Below are 25,446 nucleotides of genomic sequence, written 5' to 3'. Positions count from 1 at the left end.
TGTACTTATGTTTCCATAGATGTGTATATGGTTTAGTTTTGGTAAGTGTTTGAAATAATTGAGTTTAAAATAAGTACCATATCACCATGATGTAGAAATCCATTTTTAGGTGTATATGAAGGCACTTACTTGTCAATATGGATGGCCAGGAGCCTTTCCTCAGGCCTCAGTCCCTTCACCACCGTACCAAATTTAGACCATAAATGCCCACAAGAAAAATCTCACTCAAGTGGTAAATATACTCTTTTGGTTGGTCTCCTCTTAGCATCTCTGTACTATGGTCCAGCATCTATCTTGTCTCCCCTCCCCTGGCCCACTAGTTTCCTTACCCCTCCCCCCAGCTAGCCCCGATACTTCCAGCAAAAAAATGTGGTATAAAGATATGGAGGCTGCTGTGTAGGCTACTACGGCTCTGCCTAGACAACAGCTGTGCACCATGCCCTTTTTTTTTTGTTAGGCGGGGAGAAGCTTGACCGGCAGGGACTAAGGAAACTGCATCACTAGACTGGGGGTGAGGGTGGTGAAAGGCTACACTGGACCGGGAGGAGGTCATCTACAAAACTTGGACCAGAGTCCCATAGGTGGTTAAAGTGGTCTTGATCAGTCTTGTGAGAACAGAGTGGGATTTTAGCAGCTCAAATTCACTGAGAGCTGTGTGGTACAGGTATTAACAAAATAATTGTTATGAAGCTATGCCAGCAGCACGTCTGAAGAAAAAGTGGGGGGGAGATTGGGGAAGGGGGCTATACTAAAGTTTGATGGGACTGCCACTGGCCCCTGGGCCTTGCAAAAGTCAGGTTGAAATCTCCTCCCAGAATGAGGTGACCCTCTGCCCAAGTTTTTAGCAACAGCTAAATAACAAGGCAAGTTTATAATTCTAAAACTGGATCTCCAGTCCCACAACCTATATTTCTGAAATCCAGTAGATATATTTTAACCAAAAAACTATTTATCAGACTAGTTCAGCGATCTTCCAAAGTCATGTGTCTCTGTATCTTATATCTTATTCAAAACTAATTATCCAAAAACCTCAGTGATGTTAGTCACTGCAACTTCAACTGCAGTGATATAATTAACATCAAAATCTTCATAGGTTCTTTACCACCTAACATTCTTTATATTTTTGAAAACTTTTCACTTATCTCATCTCGTTGTCAGACCCAGAGGGAAAGATGTCCGACATGCACATTTCGCCCAAACCTGGGCTGTCTCAAGGACCTTCCCCCGGTCTTTTCATTAGCGTCAGCTCAGCAAAAGAAACTTAATAGCCAAGACTTTGGAAGATCGCTGAACTAGTCTGATAAATAGTTTTTGGTTAAAATATCTACAAGTTTTTAGCAAGGCATCTATCTCATCAAAAAGCCTTTTTGATCAGAATTTGAAGCATAGATATTGACTAAGGTATATAGATCCTGGGAGATGAGAACCTTTAATAAACAAAATAGCGTCCTTGCTTATACTGGATAACTTCTTACACCTGAGGATGAATATGCTGCAAAAGTTTACCCACCCATTAGATTTAACAGGTTTCATAGACTGTAGACCACTGTGATGTAAATCTCTTCCAATTCAGAACTTATTGCTAGACTATCATTTTAATTTATGTCTCACAGAAACTTGGATTAGGAATGGTGAAGAGGCTTATCTTTACCAAGGTCTACCTCCCAGTTTCTCTGCTTTTTTCTCTTCATTCGCATATATGCGCGGTGGAGGCACAGCACTTATTTTTTCCAGTAACCTTTTGGTAACAGAACTTCCGCCATACGACCTTCCATACTCGGAGATTCTTATTGCAAAACTTAATCACAGCCCCTCCATGTTCTGATTTATTACTGCCCACCAGCACTTTCCATTGCATGATGGGATTCTCTCCTGCAACCCATAGCAGAAGCGATTGTCCATTTTCCAAATCCTATTTTATTTGGAGACTTTAATGTTCATATAGATGACTCAGGTTCAGTGCGTGCCTGTTCTTTTCTCTCTTTCCTATCTGATTTAAGCCTTTGTCAGCTTGTCAATATTCCCACTCATCAGGCAGGGTATATATTAGACCTTATATTAGCTATTCAGTCTGATGTTTCTTCTTTCACATTTTTTTTGTATCACACGTGTCTTGGTCTGACCATTCTTCACTTTTATATTAACCCTTCCTACTACCTAACCCCTTTTTACAAAGCTGAACTGACATAGCCCATTCACTTTGAATGGGGTGTGTTGGCTTTACCGCACTGGCAGCCACTAGGAAGGCTTTGTAAAAAAAAAAAGGTGGGGGGGTAAGGTAGTAGAGAGAGTTAGTTAATCTAAAACTCTAAAGCTCCCATATTTTGTTTTTCCCCACTTCACAAAAGGAATCAACTTCCCACAAATCCAACAGTTTCAGCTACACACTAACTCCCAAGTGAATGGGCTGTGTCGGCAATATCACAGGCAGCCGCTAGCGTGACTTAGTAAATAGGGAAAAATGCGGGAAAATAAAAGCTTTACCCTGCTATAGATCAGATACTTTAATTCTTCTTAACTATATGCAAATTTTTATATACAAATTTTTATTTATATCTGGAGGAAAAAGGCCTCAGCAGTCAAAGGTTTTATAGCTGTAGGACTAGCTTTCTGCTTATTTCAGCAGCACCATATGACTAAAACCAATCACTGTATCTCCGTTATATCCAGATGGCTATTTGATCACAAATTAGTGCTAAAATAAGATAAAAATGACAGCCTGCTAAAATAACAGACAAGCTCTCCTCAGCCACAGATACCTCCGTTTGCTTGAAAACTAGGATCAACCCAGTTAGTTCATTCCAATATTTGAGTACCACCATTGATTGTGAACTTTCATTTCAAAAACAGATCTTTAAAATCTTACGACGTATTCATTCCCCCATTGTAGTTTCCACATGTCTGCACTGCAGACACTAGTACATTCTCTTGATCTGTCATGGATTGACTACTTTAATTCCATGTATGCCAGGTTACCTCAACATCAACTAAAACGGCTGCAGAGCTTACATAATCGGCAGACCAATTATTATGTAATACCAAGCGATTTGATTGAGCCTCAGCTTTGCTGTTTCAATTACACTAGCTCCTGGTTTAAGATACTGTGTCTGACACATAAGGTGATTTATATCGATACCCCTTCACACCTTTCTGTTTGCACTATCCCTTATACATCCACACGTTTATTATGATCCTTGGACTCACATCTTCTGGTGTTATCCCTTCCCCGTCAGGACCATTGGGGTGGGGGGTAGTAAACTTAGGAAAATGTCAGAAAATTCATTTTCACGTAGAGGATGGTTGATGCCTGGAATGCCCTCCTGATGGAGGTTGTAGAGAAAAAAAACGGTGGCAGAATTCAAAATGGTGTGGGATGAACACATAGGATCTCCAATTAGAAAATGAATGGTATAAAAAACAAAACTTAAAAGATTGAGTATGTGTTTGAATGTCAAGTGGTGCTTAGATGGCAACTCTGGCTGTATCAACTAAGGTCAGTGCTGTGCTGGGCTGGCTTGTATGGTTTGAGTCCCACATATAGCAATCTGGTTTAGGATGGGCTGGAGAGAGCTTCAACAGAAACTGCAGTAATTTGGAACGCGAGGACAGTGCCGGGCAGACTTTTACAGTCTGTGACCTGCAAATGACAAGATGGATTTGAATAGGCTAGAGTGGGCTTTGACGGCAACTTCAGTAGTTAGAACATAAGGACAGAGCCAGGTGGACTTCTACGGTCTATGTCCCAGAAACACCAAAGAAAGACCATGATCAAGTATATATCACGCTCATTGTTGATTTAATCTTGAACTGATAATGAATGTGACTGTTGGACAAACTGGATGGACCATTCATGTCTTTATCTGCCATCACTTACTATGTTACAAGGAACTCCACTTTCTTTTCTTTGCTCTACATCTTTAGAACCACCCCCCCCCACACAACACCTTTACTCCATGCAAAACAGTCGTTCATAGATTTACAGCATCTCTTAAGACTCTCTTATTTTAGGTCACTTTTAACCATATGCTTTAAATGGTACACAACCAGGTTTAGAGGCCAGTGAGGTACTACATTCAGTCAATATAAGAATTCAGCTAAGAGTTAGCCACAACATAATAGAATTACAATCAGCAGAAGGTAAGAGATCTACTAGACGAGATTATGCAATAGATTTCCACCTTCTACTCTTCCTTAAGGCGTGGGTGCAATTATTAATGGGGCTCTCCACCTTTCTCTATCCATAGAAAGACTAAGCACGGTTGCCCCTATCCCCCATGTTGTTCGACTTGGTTGTAGAACCTCTGGTTCAACTCATACGGACTCTTGGACAATCAAATGGCTTAAGATAGATGGTGTCAAAACAGGTTGTCCATTTATGCTGTTGACATCTTAATTTTTATGTCTCACCTGGACTCTTTGGGGCAGCTCTGTCCCCACTAGAGGGCTTTGGTCATTTATCAGGGTATAGATTGAATCTCACAAATCTGAGGATTCTGTGCTTGGTAGTCACAGGTCTCTACCTGGCACATTGCATTTGATTTGTCAATTTACCTCCCTTAAATACTTGGGCGTCATTCTTTCTTGCCTAAAGATTTATACCAGGCCAATTACATTCCCTTACTGGATCGTGTATATATGGCTATTCAGTTGTGGATGAACAATGACCTGTCTAGCAACTTGTATATTTCTGACTGGGAGATTATCTGGCCCACCGTCCATTCAGTGTCTATATGTTTGCAGACTGGCACTAATGATGCTTACTGCACTGTACTTATAGATTCCCCACCTTTTTATGTGGGCCCCTCTGACCTTTCCTGGAGATGGTATGAGGTCAAAGCACCTTTTTCCTTTTGTGGTGGACTTGCCCAGTAGTCTCTCTTTTGGCTGCAGGCTCGTGGAGACATACGAACTACACTGGGGAGATCTTTCACTCTTGCCCATCTTTTTTTACCTTTTGGGCTATGGGAGGGATTTGCAGTTGCAGTGGACTAATAAAGAACTTCCTGGGCATGCTGCTTGTCAAACTATAGCTACATTCTGGAAATAGTTCCTTCCTGGTCTTCTCAATCAGTGGAAATCACTTTTATTGAAAAGTTATATTATGTTCATAAGGAAAAGCTCTGTAGAGTGTGGGGTAAAGATTGAAAATTACGACAGCCTAGGGTTCAACTTGCACGAGCCAATCAATGTGCAAATGGGGGGGAGGGGCCTGTGGATCCCTCTTGTTTCCTTCTAGTAACAGTGATATGCAATGGATATATTTATTCTATTTTATGTGTTTCTCGCCAAACAAAAATTTTAAAGTGCTTTTTGTTTTTATTTGTTTATTTTTACAAAAAGGATTCCAAAAAAATGTACTTTTCCGCTGAGGAGGTGGATAGCTGGAACAGACTTCCAGGAGAGGTTATCGGAGACAAATTACTGACAGAATTAACACATGTTTAAGACAGACACAAAGCAAATTTAACTACAAGGCAAAAGACAAAATCACAGATCAAGTAAACATAATAGGCAGACTTGATGGACCAACTTGTCTTCATCTGCACTTATCTGCTATGTTTCTACTGAACCACCATCCTACAATACTTCAGGAGTCCTGAAATCACATATAGCAGAAAATGGTCCTACTTGGAAAGTCCATTCTTCCCATGAGGTAAAAAAAATGCAAGTGTGAGAATTTAAAAAAAGCGAGGAAGAGGGAAGTTTGGAACTGGAATTTCATGCAATTAATACTAACAGTGCTAAATAACATTTCCAAGTTTCTTACTTCTGTATGTTCCTCCTAGTGCCCAGTAAGTAAATTCTGCACTTTTTTCTAAGCATCGCTCTTTTCTTTTCCCCCACTGAACTAAGTCACAGAAATCAGAGCTTACGCTGTTCAGGGGCCAATGCTCAAAACCTAACTCCGGCATTAGAGGCAATTAGCGCCAGACAAGTATGCCATGTTAACGTGCGCAGGATATTCAAAGGGCTCTAGCACAGAAAACAGCATGTGTGCTACAGATGGGCACAAATGGTATTTAAATGTATTGAAATGGATGGTAATGGGGTCAATTTGTATTCCCTTTCAATGGTTAGAGAACAGCATGGAAACAAATGCTGCCCTTAACACTGGAAACTTACCATCAGCTCGAGGGTGGCACTGGAAAAGTCCGTGCAGCCTATAAATACTAATAGCGAGAAAGAAGTGCATGCAAGTCCAAAAAAAAGAAAGTGAAGGCATACATCAGCGCCATTCTTCTGCTTTTAAATATGAACTTTTCAAGAGAAAACAATTTTGAAATGCTTATATTTAAAGGAGCAGAAGAACACGCTTCCAGTCTTGCCTGAGCATGTGCACAAGAGCTGTGCTTACTGTGAAACTCTAGTGTGCATGTGCTAGGCATGCTCCACCCCCTTGCTTTTGGTTTTATAATGCGTGTGAAGTAAAGTGATGTGGTAGTATAGTGTGTAGATAATTTGAATACCGTTCTTTTGAACATTGGAGAGATAGGCTGATGCGCTGTTCTTGAGCATCAGCACCTCAATGTCTAGAAGGAACCCCCAAAGCAGAACCAAGGAATCAGAAAAACACACTCTCTCATCCCCCAAAGATCATCCTCCAAGGCCACAACCCTGCAACTGAGGATAAAATGACTAGAATGACAAAAACTAAACCTCTAAAGCAAAGCTTCCCGAATTGTGGGTCAGGACCCAAATGGGATCACAAAGCCTGCCTTTGAGATCATGACCAAGGTTCTCTCCACAGGTACATCATTATTCTGCACCTCCAGGGGGGTCACTCAGTTTTATTTGGCAACAATCATGGTGTCACAGCCACAAAAGATTGGAAATTACTGCTCTAAGGAGAGAAAGAAGCAGTAAAGTTGTATTCTATGATTCCTCTTTCCATTCCTTTTTGATCAGCCAACACAAAGATTATTCTAAGATTATCCTAAAATAGTATATGAAAAGCTTTGGTTTCTCCAATGAAATTGCTGTGAGAGATCCTGCAGCAAACAAATTCTGCAAATTCACAGTCAAAAAAAAAAAAGCACCTGGGTGAACATCCTTAAAGTGCATTTAACAGCAAATTCCTGCCTCTTGTTCTGCTCTCTTTTCCTGCTACCTTAGTAGGCTATAAACAAGGACTGTCAGATGCTCAGCAGCTACAGTATGGTACTTACATGTAGAGCTCCCTTGCATCTGAATCACGCACTTGGCATCTCTGTTGATTTCCCGTGCGTTGAAGGGTCGTACCCTCACTGCCACTTTCACAGAAGCACCTGTCATCTTTGGATCACTGCAGATCAGCCTCTGCTGTAAACTGTTCCTAAAATTATCTGTAAAGGAAAAAAATATTAATTAGAGGCCTCAAGCAAAAACAACTGGAGATAGTATACCCAAGCTGCACCAAAGGCTCATGAAATGCTGACCCTGGTAAGCAACCTTGCAGCCAGGGCTACCACATGTATTCAAGTCCCTGTTTACTAAATCTGCTTCTCGTCAACATTTAATATATGGGTCAAAGTTAATACCTCTGTAGAGCTGCTCTGACTTTTACTTCATGTCTGCACAGTTCAGTAGTTACATATGACTTTTTACCCAACCAGTTACTGAATAGACAAAAGAGACCAAGAAGCTCAGGACTGTTCTTGCTGTCCCTGAAGTCAGACGACAAGTAATTTATTTGTTGCATTTGTACCCCACATTTTCCCACCTATTTGCAGGCTCAATGTGGCTTACATAGGACAGTCAGAGGCATTTGCCCAGTCGGTGGATAACAAATACAAAGTTGTATAGTGATCGTATGAGGTATAAGTGGAGGGTCGGAATGGATGAAGATTGCGTATTGTCCTGTTCGATCATAGTCATGCTGTGTTGGTAGGTGAAGAGGGTTACGTGGGTCGTTTGGGTAGGCCTTTTTGAAGAGGTTAGTGTTTAGTGATTTCCTGAAGTTCAAGTGGTCATGGATTGTTTTCACAGCTTTTGGGAGCCCATTCCATAGTTGTGCACTTATGTAATTGTAATATGAACAAACTGTTTGATGATGACATTTAAAGAAACAGCATATACCAAGCCTCCGTCTTCACTGCAGTCTGGACAGATATGATTATAGTCAACTCAAGTGAGCCACACAAAAATGCTAAGTAAAGGAGGGATGGATTACACTTTTATTTTTTGTACAATGACTTGTCATGACAGAGATTTCATATTCAAAAATTCATTCCAACAAGCTGATAAACAGCTGCCACACAATAGCAGCTCACTACTGGAAACATCCAAGTAAGGCCTTTTTACTTTTCCCTGGACCAAAACACGTGGATACAACCAGAAATTACTTGAGGTGATTTCTATAAATAATTTTAAGCAGTGAAAAATTAGTAAGGATTAAAACTGTACATCTATAGAGGACAATTCTCAGTAATAGGTCTGTAAGTAATGCAATGCACTGGGTAGCTTGTTATTGGTTATACCAGTGCTTATAAAACTTTCTGTGGCCATGGTCCCATTTTCAGAGCCACAGAAATCATGTAATACCTGAGCCCTACCGTGCAATCTACCCTGTGGCTCCTGACTCTCATACAGCATTTGCTTCAACACTACTGTCATCCCTCACATTCTACGGAACCTGTGGAGGCCTAGTTATAGTATGGGGATTGATGAGAGGTGGAGGCCAATAACTGGGGACTTTTGCAACTCCATTTGGGGCTGTGACCCACAGTTTCGGAAGTGCTGGGTTATACAGCAGTTCACCACCAGAGGGAGCTCCAGAGAGCTCTGTAAGGAAGGGCATTCATGGTAATTCTGTGACACGAGTGCTTGAGGTTCCTCAACTGGCAGGAAGTGAACTCATTAAAGAAGGAGAGTCTAGAACAGTGTTTCCCCAAGTCGGTCCCACAGTACCCCCTTGCCATAAGGTTTTCGGGATATCCACAATGAATATGTATGAACTTAGATTTACATACACTGCCTCCATTATATGCATTTTTTTCATTCATATTCATTGTGGATATCCTAAAAATCTGACTGGAAAGGGGGTACTCCAGGAACAACCTGGGAAATACTGGTCTAAGAGATGCAGTGATAAAGTAGCTGATGTTCAGGAGACAGGTATAGACAGTTGTTAATTTGAAAGACTGCTTGTGAATGAAACAAAAGCCAGACTGTTGATAGAGGCAGCAAAACCAAAAGGAGGAACAGGGCGGATACAAATGAGATTAGTTTTCAGGAATGCCAAATCCTGAAGTAAAGTCTGTTTTGTAGAAAGAATGCCATACAGACTGTATTAAGTACTTAAGGAATAGACAGTGTTTTGGAAACTGACAGAAGAACTGAGTGTTGGTTGTGTAAAAATGTCCTGATCAGAAGCCACAGAAAAGAATGCACTTAGTAGATTAGAATCTGAGCAGGAAGTCTATGTTACAGGAAGTCAAATGGAGTTCTATCTTTGCCTGTTGGTAAAAAAAGGAACTAAGGAAAGACCAGGCCCTAGCGGAGAGAGATCTGAATTCTCTGCTTTGGTCTTTACTAAGGAAGATGGCAGGGAGCTATTCATGCCAGAATTAGTATTTTATTTAATGGCGATGATCTGGAGGAATGAAGCAAATCTCAGTGAATCATGAATATGTAATTGGCCAAATCAAGAAACAAAAGAATAGCAAATCACATGGACTGGATGATATACATAGAAACAGAAAAGGATGGCACATAAACACAATACAGCCCATCCAGTCAGTTCATCCATACCAATTACTAAGCTCCACAATCCTTTCCTCTCCCATAGAGATTCTCTATGCTTGTCCCATACTTTATTGAATTCAGATAGTCTTTCATCTCCACCACCTCCACTGGGAGGCCATTCCACACATCTACCACCCATTCTGTAAAGAAATATTTGCTTAGATTATTACTTAAGTCTATCCCCTGTCATCTTTAACCTATGCCCTCTCATTTCAGAGCTTGCTTTCAATTAAGAGGTCTGCCGCCTGTGCATTTATGCCATGGAGAAATTTAAATGCCTCTATCGTATCTCCCCTTTCCTGCCTTTCATCCAAAATAAACATACCGATTTCTTTAAATCTGCCTCCACACACTTTATGACAAAGACCACTAATCATTTTAGTAGCTGCCCTCTGGACTGACTCCATCTGTTTGCATTTCTTTTTAAGGTACAATCTCCAGAATTATACACAACTAGTAAGAGAGGCCCGTTTCCGAAAGAAATGAAATGGGAGCTAGCAAGTTTCCACGCCCCCTCCCTAACCCTCTCTCCCCCTCCGAGTTCCAGCCCCCCTCCCCTCCGAGTTCCATACCCCCCTACCTCCCTCCCTCTCCTCAGAGTTCCAGGCACCCCTCCCCTTTGAGTTCCAGGACCCCCTGACCCCTCCCCTTCGAGTTCCAGGACCTCCCTCCCCTTCGAGTTCCAGGACCCCCCTCTCTTCCCTCCCCTTCGAGTTCCAGGACCCCCTCCCTCCTTCTCTCTTGTCCCCTCCAAGTGCAAGCACGACCTGTCCTCCGGCAGCCCCTCGCCTTCCAGCGTGCCGGCTGTAATTTAAAAATTCTTAACTCGGGGTCCAGCGTCTGCAGTGAAGGCGAGCGGCGCTTCAGACTGCCTTCCCATGTGTCTCAGCTCTGCCTCTGGTCCCGCCCTTCCGGAAACAGGAAATGAGGGCGGGACCAGAGGCAGAGCTGACACACATGGGAAGGCGCCTTTTTTTGACTGCCTGCTAAAACACAAACTTTGCTTTCTTTATTATTATTTATTTGTCGCATTTGTACCCCACATTTTCCCACTTATTTGCAGGCTCAATGTGACTTGCATAGTACCGTCAAAGGCGTACGCCCAGTCGGTGGTTAACAAATACAAAGTTGTATAGTCATCATATGAGGTATAAGCTTCTCATTTTAACAGTTTATTTTAACCGTTTTTAATAACCAGTTATCTTAACCAGTTATCTTAACCAGTATACAGCTATTGTTTTACAGTTTCCACTTAATTATTTTTACTAGCGTTTTTAGTGGTGTATTACTGAATACTAGCCTTGATCCTACTCTTGAAGAGAAACAAACTGGATGCCCAAGTCAAGGAGAAAAATAAGGGATCCTACATCATTCTGCGCCTTGAGATTCAACCTGCAGAGAACACCATAAAGGCATCTGAGATGAACGTCCAAACTATCACTTCTAAGACTCACTAACCTGAGGTAATAAGAGTTGTCAGCTTTCAATTTCAAAGGGCGGGGTTGCAAACAAGCCTGGAAAGCATGAAGTTAGGCAACTTCATATGAAGGCAACTGCAGAGGGCCCCCTCTAGGTCCCTAACCCGTGCCTCCATGGCGACTAATCTGGTGTAGAAGGTCTCAAGCCTTTCTTCTAACTTTTTACCACTAAGTCTGTAATCACGGCCCTGGATTTTTTAATTTCATAAAGTACCTTTTGCCACATGTCTTCAGGGTCCCCACTCCTTTCGATTAGAGGATTAGTCAGTGATGGGGTGAGGGAACCTTTGCTGTTCATCATATCTCCATATTTTAATAAGCTGTGCAGATAAGTACATAAGTAATGCCATACTGGGAAAAGACCAAGGATCCATCGAGCCCAGCATCTTGTCCACGACAGCGGCCAATCCAGGCCAAGGGCACCTGGCAAGCTTCCCAAACGTACAAAGCTTCCCAAACGTACAGTGAACATGGTTTTTAATGGAGGGAGTCTGCTTCGCCTTCAGCTGCTTTGGCATCCTCTCTGTAACAGTCCCTGATATGTTCTCACCTATAATTAGCTCAATACTGGGATCGGCACTGCAAGTAATCAATACCGTTCAATACAGGGCTAAGCAAGGACCGCAGAACTCCCTCAATCATGTCTGGTTCTTCCTGCATGCTCACCAGAAGTCTAATGCGCAATTTGCATGGCCCTCTTCTTTGGCACTCTTCAAGTAGGATGCGTTGCAAAAGTCCAAGACATTGCCCTCACTAACCAGCCTGCACCAGCAATCGCATTTGGAAGTGGATGCAGAGATTCCACCTGACACCAGTGCTTCTGTTTTCACCAGAGTACTGCTAAACTCCTTGTTCAGAACAAAGTTGCCAACCCCAGATCTCCTGGAAATGTTTTTGAGTTTGTTGAGTATATTGCTTTCATATCATTCCAGGGAGAGTTTCTGGAGGGAATAATCAGATGCTCACAGACTTGTGGCCATCTTGGTTGGGAGCCCCACCGGAAGTCCTCGAAAAAGTGAGATTTTCAGCACAACATCCCCAGCATCCACTTTCCAAAATGCAACAAAAACTCAACTTGATTCTTCCTTAATGAAGGCTTTAAAAATTATATGCATAAAGTTCATAAATATTCAGCTCTAATACATAATAGCTCGAATATACTTATCTTATCAGAGACTACATGACATATGTTTCAAGAATATACCTTGATTCAGGGCTAACTTCTTATCACAGACCCCAGTAGCTGCCATAGTGTTTTCATTATCAGATGACTCGCAAAATAGCACCAGTGTCTTTTTAGATCTCATTAGAATTGAAGAATACGGCACCAAGCTCATACCAGAGAGCCTGTATGAGCTCCACCCTTCGGATCAGGGGAGCTAGGCTCAGTTCCTCAACACCGGTAAATAATTATGGGAGGCAGAATAAATGTCTATGAACAAGAAAACTAGCTCAAAGGCAGGGCGATAAGGAGATAAGGAACAAAATTTCTCCTTTATGCTCTAGTACTTAGTAGAGAGGATTATGACAATGCATTTTTTCATGGTCTTTCAGCCTCCGCTCTGAAATGACTACAATTAATATCGCACACTTCAATTAAACTAGTCATGTCTAGAAACTTAATTGTATAAACTTCCTTGCTAATTCTCTGATCACTGACTCACAAATATTTTCAGAATGAAATGTAAAATCCTTAACATTCAGATCTTTATGTAATGGCTCTCTTCAATATATTTATCTGATCCTTTTATGTGAACTCCCTCTCTGTATGATCTACACAGCTCATGCTGCTCAACTCCCCCCACCATCAAAAATTCATTGAGTCAGCCATCCTGCCCTGTTCTCTTATCTAACATCTGATCTCTGACATACTTTGCCAATGGCTAAAATTGGAGAGCACCTCTGTATTTTCAGATCAGGTCTTAAGACCTATTTACTCAAGCCTTTGGGCTCAATTCTTCAGGCAACTAAAAGCCGTGATGCAGGATTGTCCTCCCGCCAGGCCCCATCCCTTCTCCACTACCACCTTTGTTTTTACCTCCTTGTTGTGTTTCCCATCCCCATTTTTTCCTCCCTTAAACTGGTTGCCTGAAGGTCTCCATAAACTATACTGCCTACTGTTGCCCAACTTGTGCACGTACCCACTTTAGCAAACTGTAAACCTCCTTGAAGTTGACTCAAAAGGCGGTAAGGATTTAAACTAAACATGCTTTTTACATACGTAAACCTGCACACAATTTTATAAATGCCCTTTTCTGCATATTAAACAGGCTTTACCAATGAGCAAAGGTTTATAAAAATTAGCCTAATGCATATAACATAAGTACATAAGTAATGCCATACTGGGAAAAGACCAAGGGTCCATCGAGCCCAGCATCCTGTCCACGACAGCGGCCAATCCAGGCCAAGGGCACCTGGCAAGCTTCCCAAACGTACAAACATTCTATACATGTTATTCCTGGAATTTTGGATTTTTCCAAGTCCGTTTAGTAGCGGTTTATGGACTTGTCCTTTAGAAATCCGTCCAACCCCTTTTTAAACTCTGCTAAGCTAACCGCCTTCACCACTTTCTCCGGCAACAAATTCCAGAGTTTAATTATGCGTTGGGTGAAGAAAAATTTTCTCCGATTTTTTAAATTTACTACACTGTAGTTTCATCGCATGCCCCCTAGTCCTAGTATTTTTGGAAAGCGTGAACAGACGCTTCACATCCACCTGTTCCACTCCACTCATTATTTTATATACCTCTATCATGTCTCCCTCAGCCGTCTCTTCTCCAAGCTGTATAGCCCTAGCCTCCTTAGTCTTTCTCATAGGGAAGTCGTCCCATCCCCGCTATCAATATGTTTCCTACCTTGTTCCCTTTTGGGAATGTAATCATTTTTTTCTGTACAAATACAACATTTTTGTATATGAAAGTTGTTGTAGGGTTAGAGGGGATGTGCTTAACATGGTGGGGCCATGGAGGAGGAATAACAGCACAGATAGGGGAGATGCTGGACCACCTCGGCAGGGGAGGGGGAACTAGGGGCGTAAAGAGGGAATGCTGAACCACCAGGGCAAGGGAGAATAGGGAGACAGAAGGGATGCTGGAGTGGGAGAGGGGACTAGGAAGACGGGGGTGCTGGACATAGTGGGGGACAGGGGCGTATCTGGAATCCGGCGGTAGGGGCGGGGGCCAGAGCCAGAGAGGGGGGGCACATTTTTGCCTCCCTCCCCCCCCGCCTCTCTCCACCCCTCCCCGCCGTCAACCCTCCCCCGCTGCTTACTTTTGCCAGCCGAGGTCCGACCCACAATCTCCATATTTCGTCTTCCTCCGTGGCCATGTGCTTCAAGGAAGTAACGCTGCAGTGCTGATTGGTTGAATCCAGTTCGGCGTCTGACGTCGCAGCGACGTCAGACGCCGAACTGGATTCAACCAATCAGCACTGCAGGCTGCAGCGTTACTTCCTTGAAGCACATGGCCACGGAGGAAGACGAAATATGGAGATTGCGGGTCGGACCTCGGCTGGCAAAAGTAAGCAGCGGGGGAGGGTTGACGGCGGGGAGGGGGGCCAGGGCGAAATCTGCGGGGGCCCAGGCCCCTGTGGCCCCACGCAGATATGCCCCTGGTGGGGGAGAAGCTAGAGATACAGAGAGGATGCTGGATATAAGACACTGGATGACAGAGGGTGAGAGAGAGAAGATGGGTGCTGGACCCAGGAAGGAGGAGGGGGAGATGCTTGTCATGGGTGAAAAGGGGGAAATTAATGAAAGACAGGCGCGAAGAAAAGACCACTGGGGAATGGGAGGGCTGAAGTGAGGGGAAAGATGAAAAGCTGTAGGTAGATGAATGAAAAAGAAAAGAGGCCGTGTCCAACTGCAGCACAGTACACAAGCAAAAATAAAGCAGCTGGCTCAACTAAATTTTACTGGATATGTATAGTAACATAGTAGATGACGGCAGAAAAAGGCCTGCATGGTCCATCCAGTCTGCCCAAGACAAACTCATATGTGTATACCTTACCTTGAATTTGTACCTGTCCTTTTCAGGGCACAGACCATATAAGTCTGCCCAGCAGTATTTCCCGCCTCCCAACCACCAGTCCCGCCTCCCATCACCGGCTCTGGTACAGGCCTTATAAGTCTGCCCTCCCCTATCCTCGCCTCCCAACCACCACCCTCTACCCCCCACCTGCTCCGCCATCCAATTTCAGCTAAGCTTCTGAGGATCCATTCCTTCTGCACAGGATTCCTCTATGCATATCCCATGCATGTTTGAACTCCGTTACTGTTTTCATCTCCACCACCTCCGCGGGAGGGCATTCCAAGCGTCTACCACCCTCTCCGTGAAAAAATACTTCCTGACATCTTTCCTGAGTCTGCCCCCTTCAATCTCATTTCATGTCCTCTCGTTCTACCGCCTTCCCATCTCCGGAAAAGATTCGTTTGTGGATTAATACCTTTCAAATATTTCCAAATACTGGATATGTATGTGTCCAGACTTTTTCTCAACAATTTTCCATCAGCCCAACAAGTTTTGGCATATAGTCATCAGTTTCAGGGGCAATTATATCTTTCTCAATGAGTCAGACTACACATCTGCCTACCTACAAATAAACAAACATGAACCATAAACGTTAAACCTTAAGAAAAAAAAAAAAAAAAAAAGGAATCAAGGCAAAGATTGGAAATAAAAATTGAAAATGAAAACAAAAATAATGAAAATGAACGTGCTGGACATCAGACTCACAGAAACAGAAGACTGCGTGGCCACATTGCTGATCTGCAAGGGCAGGCTTCTTCATGGAATGTTGCTAGTGGAGGAGTAGCCTAGTGGTTAGTGCAGTGGACTTTGATCCTGGGGAACTGAGTTTGATTCCCACTGCAGCTCCTTGTGACTCTGGGCAAGTCACTTAACCCTCCATTGCCCCTGGTACAAAATAAGTACCTGAATATATGTAAACCGCTTTGAATGTAGTTGCAAAATACCACAGAAAGGCGGTATATCAAGTCCCATTTCCCTTTCCCCCTTTCCCTTATGACATCACAATATCAGAAGTGAGCCAAGTATCGGGCAATCAAGCCATTGTGACATCACTGATGAGGTTGGCTCTTATTGGTGGAATGAGTGGAGGAGTAGCCTAGTGTTAGTGCAGCAGACTTTGATCCTGGGGAACTGGGTTCAATTCCCACTGCAGCTCCTTGTGACTCTGGGCAAGTCACTTAACCCTCCATTGCCCCTGGTACAAAATAAGTACCTGAATATATGTAAACCGCTTTGAATGTAGTTGCAAAAACCTCTATCAATTATTGATGCTAACTGGCATCAATTAAAATTTATGCATGCATTTTTAGGCACCGGGATCTGGATGTAAAATTTACATGTGGACCCAATAAGGGGGCACAGCCATGAGAGGGTCATGGGCAGATCATGGATGTTCCTCCAATTTATGCACACTATTACAGAGTAAGTGAGATTTCTGTCTCTTAAGCAGGGCTTTTTTGAGGGGGTACTTGGGGGTACTGAGATTGACCCATGATCCCCAAGTTTTAATGAAAGAGCTGAGGCTCTACACAACAATTCTGCCTTGTCATAGATTCTGTGACTGGTTGCAGGGGGCTTGGCTGTTTGTGGGGTGGGTCCCTCGGTGATCACCCCACCCCTGGGGGGTGGGCCTGGCATTTGAGTACCGACACCTTTTTCGCTAGAAAAAGTGCACTGCTCTTAAGCAGCTTAAATCCTTGTTGAATTATACCCAAAATCCAGTCTGAGAAGAATACATTTATCAGTGCAAAAGCTGGCCTACATTTGACATTAGCCAGTTTTAACAGAAATCTTTATTTTATGTTGACAGTCCTCCTGCTTTACCACAGGTCCTGTCTGGCTCACCCAGTGACGAAAGTCAGCACACACACAACAAGAACCTACTGTTTGAAGCCATTTTCCCGCTTTTCCAACACCCAGTGTTTAGGTTCACGGCTCCTGTTATATTTTGCTATCCAAAACACACAGTTTCCTGTGAATTCTCTCTCTGCTTCTTTCCTGCTCAGGGCTGGCTTTTGCCTTCTAAAGCATTTATTTAAATCTGCTTCCAATTAGAGCTGTACTGAATAACATATTTTACTATTCGGCCAAAAACAAATAATGAAAATTTTATTCAGCACCGAGCTTTAACATAAATAACGAAAAGAAGCAATGTGAAATCAAGTGTTTATTTCAGTAGGATTTAGCACAGCAGAACCCCAGATTATTAACGTTCAAATCTAAATCACTATTCGACCAAATACGAACAATGTATTCAGGGCTGAATCGAATCAAATACGATACAAATCACTAATCGTCCGAATACGAATAATGTATTCGGGGCTGAATTGAATCGAATACGAAATAAATCACTATTTGGCCGAATACGAATAATATATTCGGGGCTGAAATGAACGAATACTAATATTCAGTACAGCCCCACTTCCAATACATTTGTTCAAAAATAATTCATCTGAACTCGTAAGCTCATAGGGACATTTTCTTGTATGTGGAAACTCACCGAAATGAATGCTACTGTTAGCTCCTTTTATATATGGAAATATAGCAAACAAATTCTGAATGCAAAACTTTTTAAAAATAAACTAATACCTTTTTAACTAGCTTTCAAGAATTATGTATGTTCAATACCAAAGGTTTTCCTAAAGGAAAGCAAACTGGAGAGAAATATTTTTGAATGCATAATTTAGAAAAACTGTGATTCAGAGAGCAGAAAGTTTGATAAGAGATTCACTATTCTTTTTCAAGGCTCCAAGTACGATTCTCACTGCTGCAACCCAAAATGTGGCTCCCAAGTCCTATTTCATTTATTAAAATAGTAATAAGCAGATCAAAAACGCAATCCTCAGAAAAAAAAGCATAGCACTGCAAGACATCATAACTCGTTTGAATGCCCATCAATATTTCAAAGGGACAACCCGACACTTTAAATGCAGCAGAATTTCCCCAGGGTGTGTCACATTTACACTGATACCTACTGAAAAGTGCTGATCAGAGGCAGATGTTCCCTACTCCAAATCTGTCCATTTGGACAAGTTTCTGGAACCTGGAGCAAATCAGCTATGCATGGCTGCATTCCACGCTCTTGGCCCTGGAGATAAAGACTCTAAAATAAGCCAGACGCAATCACTCAGTACCAGCTCCTGCCAACACTTCTGTTTGCGGCATTACAAGTATCACCATAGCAACAAATCGTGATGCTTCCAGTAGATCGTTTGTTTTTGAGGATAAGTACTGAATTAATTTTTAAAAGAAGAAAAAGGAGGATTCTAATATAGAAAAGACCTTAGCATTACTCACAATTTTCATGATCAAGCCTGTCCTTTTGATCCCAGAGTATGGCATCACAGTAGTTCTATTATTAGGTTTCAATTTACTGATTTCAAGTTTACCTTATTTATTGTAGTTATGTTTCTTCGTGGTTATTTTACCATTGTTATGCTGTTAACAAAATTGTAAGTTTTATGTAAACTGTACTGCTGTACACTGCCTTGGGCCAATCTCTTCATAAATCAATCTCATGAAATCTCAAACGTTGTGAAGTCATAAGAATAAGAATAGCCATACTGGGTCAGACCAATAATCCATCTAGCCCAGTATCCTGTTTCCAACAGTGGTCAATCCAGGTCAGCATTGGGAAGCCCTGTACAACACCATACAGTACTCCATGCTTTTCACTGGAGGAGAATTTCATTACGTTTTGAAAAATCTCATTTCCTCTCCTCTGCCCTACCGAAAAGTCTGCAGTTCTATGCATTTCACCCAAAGGCACATCCTTCATCTCCCCTATCTCCAAGTTTTTAATCTCTGTGTTAAAGCTGACTGCCTTACTTTGTGTACAATAGTGTGGTAGTCATGCTAGCCTTTTCGAGCACACAGAAATAAACAGAATTCTAAGACGATGCCTATTATATCTTTCCAATATTCATGATGTATTGTAAGCCACATTGGGCCTGCAAAGAGGTGGGAAAATGTGGGATACAAATGCAATAAATAATAAATAAATCATTGTTTTAGGTTAAGTTACTGGAAAGCCATTACTAGAGAAAAAGAAAATATTTCTCTCAAACTCGCTGCTTCTTCATTTCACACTGCTAGGGCAAATCCAGACATGCGAAATCACACACATTTGCCCCTCTTCTCCAGCTCACATGCTAAAGCACCTTTTTCTCCAGCATTGGCTCCTCTCCTCCTCCCCTCCCCACCCCCTATTTGGCATTTCTCTCCCGCTTCCCTCCCAATTCAGCAGGTGTCACTCCCTCCCACCCCAGTGTCTTTTAACCTTGCTTTCCATTCTGGCCAGATACAACCTTGAAAACCGGCTGTCTGTGGGCAATTTATGGGGCCTCCCCTCTGCCGGTCCCGCCTCCTTCGGAAACAGTAAGTAAATCAGAGGAGGCGGGGCCAGCAGATTTACTTCCTGTTTCCAAAGGAGGCGGAACAGGCAGAGGGAAGGCCTCTCGGACTGCTCACATACAGCCTGCTTTCAACGCTGCAGCCGGACAGGATGGAAGGCAAGCTTATAAGGTGCAGGAGAGAGCAAATGAGTGACAACTGTGAACTTGGAGAGAAATGCCAAACCAGGAGGAAGGGTAGAGTCACAGATGTTAAACCAAGAGGAGAGAGAGGGGGGAGTGAGAGAGATGACATACCACGAGAGAGGGAGAGAGCTAGAGTATGCAGAACGTGCAGGGAAAGGGAGGGAAATACAGAAAGGGGGGAGAAGAGAGAGAAGGAAATGAAATGATGCCGGGATCTTTCAGGAAAGTGAAAGAAATAGTGGATCACGAGAAGTGGGAGGGGTGGGGTCAGGGGGGGAGAGATGCTGGACAAGGGGAGGGTTACAGACACAGAGGGATGTTGTCGGACAGGTGGGAGGGAGGGGATAGGGACACAAAGGGATGATGGCACATAAGGGGGATGGGGACACAGAAGAATGTATTCTTGCCTTATCTAGTATCAGACACAGAGAAGAGGGATACTTAACATAGTGGGAGGATAAGAACATGGACACAGGGGAAATATTAGACAGGTTGACAGCAAATATTAGACAGGTTCACAGCAACACAGAGGGAAGATGGATAGTGGACAAAGAGAAAGAAGAAATGCCAAACAGACCAAGAGACCCTGGCGACAGAGTTAAGAGAAGACAGAGGAAAACAGAAACCAGAGACTGGAAACAATGTGATGAGAAAAATTAAATGACCAGATGACAAAGGTAGAAAAAGGAATTTTATTTTCTATTTATTGATTAAATTATGTGAGTTTTTAGAACATACATCTGCCAGAGTTGGTTTTAGACAAAGCTGGGGACCCATGAGAAAAACTTCACTCATTGGCCTTCCATCTCCAGCATAGTAGTAATAAATCTCCAGCTGTGGGATGAGCCACTCTTGGCATCTCTGCAATCCACTGCAGTATAAAGAAAGGAAAGGAAAGGCAGAAGAGTGAATTCTGCTTATAGCAATGTACATACCACAGCTGGAAAGTATCGCAAAATACCTACAGCCACTACTTGAAGAATAAGTCACTGCCTAATTTCCTCAAATTATTACTTTAAAAGGAGTGAAGCCTGTGAAAACTGAGATTACTTTAATCAGTGGGATTTGACTTAGAGACTTAAGTATATGTATTGTTAAATAACTTCTATTTTTTAAAGAAAAGAATGTAATCAGATGTATTATTTCTAACTAATATTGGACAATAAGTATGTTTTCAATGAAATGATTTGACTATACACCGTATTGGCCTTGAAGAAGCCAACCAAATGATCATTGTGGAATAATGAATTAGATGAGTAATAGCTGGTGATAAACAGGTTAATACCATTGGGGGGGGGGGTTTGTTTACTGTTTAATTGATCTTATCTTGTTTCACTCTCCCCCATTTAGTGTTCTAAGGAAGAGAATAGAATTGCCTGACTGAAATAATTACTTTCTCTGTATTTCCAGCAAGTTTTATCGCTTGTAAAAATTTAAATGGTTATAAATAAAAAAATTTAAAATAAAAAAAAGAATAAGTCAATGCCTAATGATTCACTGAAGTTCAAATTTAGGTCTTCCCCCTACAACAGTTTTTCTTCTCCTCTATCACCCCACCACCACCACACACACAAACACACATACCCCATCTTCCTACTCCTATCAACAAACTCAGACTTAACTTGCAGATCACTGCATTAACTCTAAGGTTCATATTATTTATTTATTTGTTGCATTTGTATCCCACCTTATCTCACCTCTTTGCAGGCTCAAAGTGGCTTACAATACATCATGAGTAGTGGAAGAATGCTAGTAAAACATTTAGTATTGCAGGATCTTGGTCAGCATGATGATAATAAACAAACAAAACAAACAGAGTAATAGTATACAAGCAGATATTATAAAACGGTTCTGAATATAGATGTGCGAGTTGTGTATATTCACAATTGTTGATTTGTGGTACACTTTATTAAAGAGATGGGTCTTCAGTAATATGCGGAAGTTCGTTCGTTCGTAGATCGATTTCAAGCTGCGCGGCCGTGCGTTCCATAACTATGTGCTCAGGTAGGTAAAGTGTGACACATGCATTATACAGAGAAACTTCAACTTTCAGTTTGATAAAGCTACTGCTCCTTACACCCAAGATCTGACTGCTCTTTTCTCTGACCTAGATCTTATACAACATGTGACCCAATCCAACATACTGCAGGGCATACTCAACTTGGTTCTCTCTCTCTCTCTCTTTCTTTAGTAGCACATCAGTTGCACTCTTTTTCCTTATTTCCACTGCCATGGAAAGATCATTCCCTCATAACTTTTTCTTTCACTCCTGCCACAAACCCTAGTGCACGAGTCACCTATAACATCAAAGCTAGAGACTTCAGTAAGCTTACTCCTCAATCCATTTCAGAAAACTCTTCTTTGAGCCTAAACATATTCCGTCAATTTCAGACTGCAGAACAGGTTCAGACCTGGAATGAATCGCTTCAAACTTCTTATTGAAACTCTAGCCCCCATAACAGTACATATATCAAAACAGCTTAACCGACATAAAAGAACCCTGGTATACCCAGCAGCTTCACATACAAAACCACCAGCTTAGACAAGCTGAACGCATTTGGAGACGTCAATGTTCTCTGATCATCCTTACTATCTACAAAGCTAGAGCACATTCATGCAAACTAAAATACTACAAAAAAAAAAAAAAGGTTACTATTTCTCTAAAATAGCTAAGGCAGAGTATCAGACCCTGAAATCACTAACTACGCCTCATCTTCCACCAGTTGATCCAGTTTTGCCCTACTAGCCAGGACTTTGCAGACTATTTTAGTGACAAAATCTCTACCTCGATTACTACCCTCCCGATAGTCTCCAATAGTATAAAAGTTCATTCTCTCTCTAATGACCTTTTTCCAACTCATTCTTTTAACATCCCATCTGAATTTCAATTACATACATGGCATGAAATCTACACCCCCCCCCCCAATCCCATTCCTTTTATTAAAAGGTCTCTCCAACAGCTTAGTCCATTTGTTTTACATATAATTGTCCCAGAAGCCTGGAAACCTTGTATTCTGAGACCTAAGCTAAAATATTTTTCAAAACCCATTTCAGATAAATGTAACTATTGCCCATTGCCAACCTTCAGTTCCTTATCAAGATTGCGGAGACAATTATTCATTCCGAGCTTATTATCACATGAATACATCACCACCTGGATAAAAATAACTCAGTTATACTACTGTCGCTCAAACTTTCAGCAGCTTTTGATCTGGTCAATCATGCTTTACTTCGGACAGACTTCACCAAATACGAATTTGAGACTTAGCCTTACTGGTTTAGATCATATCCATCTCTCGATCGATCACATGTAGTCCACTATCAAAATAGTGTGTCAACACCATTTTCACTAACCTCTGGAGTCTCAAGAATCAATCTTATCTCCATGTTGTTTAACATTTTCTTAGTACTGATCCTCACATTTGCTCAGTCCTTAGGCTTGACAGCCTATGTTTATGGAGACAACATCCACCTATTACATGCCAAAGACTTCACTGACACTCATATGATCCACAATATTAACTGCAACCTAACACAGATAACTAATTGGCTACAACATAAATTGGTACTCAATCCAGAAAAGTCCAGATGCATTCTCTTTACAAATTCTCCAATGCCACTCTCTCAGCCTATCCTTCTTGGCTCTACCCTCATTACCCCACTACCAAATACCTAAGTTCTAGGTGTTATTCTAGATGAATCACTTTCCTTGCTGCATCATATCGCTAACGTAGAATTGTTTCTAATATGCTCGGGCAAATCCGTTCAATCTGCTCTCTTATCGATCCACCAGCGTAAAACATTTTTATTCACATCATTAGCAAGTTTGGATTACTCTAATTTACTCTATATGGGCCTTAAAACAACTGATATCAGACACTTACAAATAATCCAAAATACTGCCATAAAACTAATTACTGGAAAAAAGAAATTTGACCACGTTACTCCTAACCTGAAAGCGGCACTTTGGGTCCCACTGCCTCACCGTATCATCTACAAGTCTTCTATTGGTCTACAAGATCCATCTTTCTGGTGAACCCCCACATTTCTCCCATATGTTAACCTCCTATTCCAGTCAAAGAACACTGCGATCATCATTTCAAAATCGACTGGTAGTACCATCATTTCAAGAAGTCATTCATGAGCACATCAGGAAAGCGATCTTTTCAGTCCAAGGCCTCAAACACTGGAATAAATTACCACAGTCCCTTCGTCAAAAGACATCTCTCCAAAATTTTAAATCAGAAATCAAATCCTTCCTTTTTTTCTAATATATACTCCTAGACCCCCCCCCCCCCACCTTGCTGTCCATGAAAGATGAGCCTGATGGACCTATCAGACTAGATAGACCCTCTCCTCTTCTATCAAAATTGTAGTTCTATTCTCCCCTCTCTTAGCCATGTCTTTGTATTCCTTTTCCCCTTTTTAAGAAATTTTAGATTGTAAGCCGCCTAGACATAGAATTTGATGGGCTGGATAGTAAATCATGAATAAAACTTGAAACTTAGAAATATATTTATATAAGAACATAAGTAAAATCATGCTGTATCAGAACATTACTCCTGGAGGAATTTTGTGCAAGAAAATTGAAAATTCTGCTAATTTCTGCACACTTTATTTGTAATTTTTTGTGAAGAATTCCCACATTATAAGGGCTGGCATCTCTCCCCAGCAATTCCAGTAGTGGGTTGGAAAGGCCAGTGATGGGCAGACTTCTATAGTTTGTGTCCTGAAAAAAGGACAAGACAGATCAGGGTTAAGTATGGGTCAAGAAGTCTATACATGTCAATCATGGTACTAAGCCACGCAGACCACTGCAATGGAATTTATGCGGGATGTAAAAACAAATCATAAAGAAACTTCAGACCACCCAAAATACAGCAGCCAGGCTTATATTGGAAAAACACGGTTTGAAAGCGCCAAACCCCCCTGAGAAAAACTGCACTGGCTCCCAATCAAAGAACGTATTACTTTCAAAATCTGCACAATAGTTCATAAAATTATTTACAGCAAAGTCCCGGGATACATGATAGATCTCATAGACCTGCCAACCAGAAACACCACAAGACCAGCACGATCATACCTAAATCTCCACTACCCAAGCAGCAAAGGACTCAAATACAAATAAACTTACGCGTCCAGCTTTTCCTATTTATGTGCACAACTATGGAACGCACTGCCAAAAGTAATAAAAACTACACTCGACCACCTAAATTTCCGAAAAGCACTAAGTAGAGGTGTGGTAGCCGTGTTAGTCCACTCTTAAAGGTTATTGGAGAAACAGGCCAGATGCTTAAGACAAGATTCAATCTGCATAGACATCACATGAAAATAGCCGGTGCCAGTCAAGCCCCCACCCCTGTGGGCCAACACTTTACAAGACCAGAACACTGCACCAGTGATTTCACAGTAAGAATACTGAAAGGTAATTTTAAAACAATACAGGAACGTAAGACCTTTGAAATAAGAATGATTGAATATTTTAACACCCAACAGACAGGACTTAACAAGGATCTGGGTTTTCTAACCCATTATAAACCATAAAATTGTATTTCTCTGTTTATTACCCTCCTCTCACCTACCAACATCCATCCTGTTAGAATATCAATGAAATGCTTTGATGTCCCCATGCATACCCCCACCATCCCACTCTGTCAGACAGTCAAAGTAATGCTTTGAT

General features: G+C 41.8%; 1 long non-coding RNA gene across 1 annotated transcript in view; it reads right to left on the bottom strand.

Annotated features, from left to right (window-relative positions):
* Positions 1-25,446, bottom strand: part of LOC115458106 — a 79,415-nt gene that overhangs the window by 5,743 nt on the left and 48,226 nt on the right. Inside the window, exon 2 of the long non-coding RNA XR_003940029.1 lies at positions 7,167-7,322. This is a non-coding gene — a long non-coding RNA (uncharacterized LOC115458106). The remainder of the gene's footprint in view (positions 1-7,166; positions 7,323-25,446) is intronic.

Source organism: Microcaecilia unicolor, chromosome 14 (genome assembly GCF_901765095.1).
Source record: "Microcaecilia unicolor chromosome 14, aMicUni1.1, whole genome shotgun sequence".
Taxonomy (NCBI): Eukaryota; Metazoa; Chordata; class Amphibia; order Gymnophiona; family Siphonopidae; genus Microcaecilia; species Microcaecilia unicolor.
The sequence above is the reverse complement of the archived record's forward strand: the minus strand, read 5'-3'. Positions and strand labels throughout refer to the sequence as shown.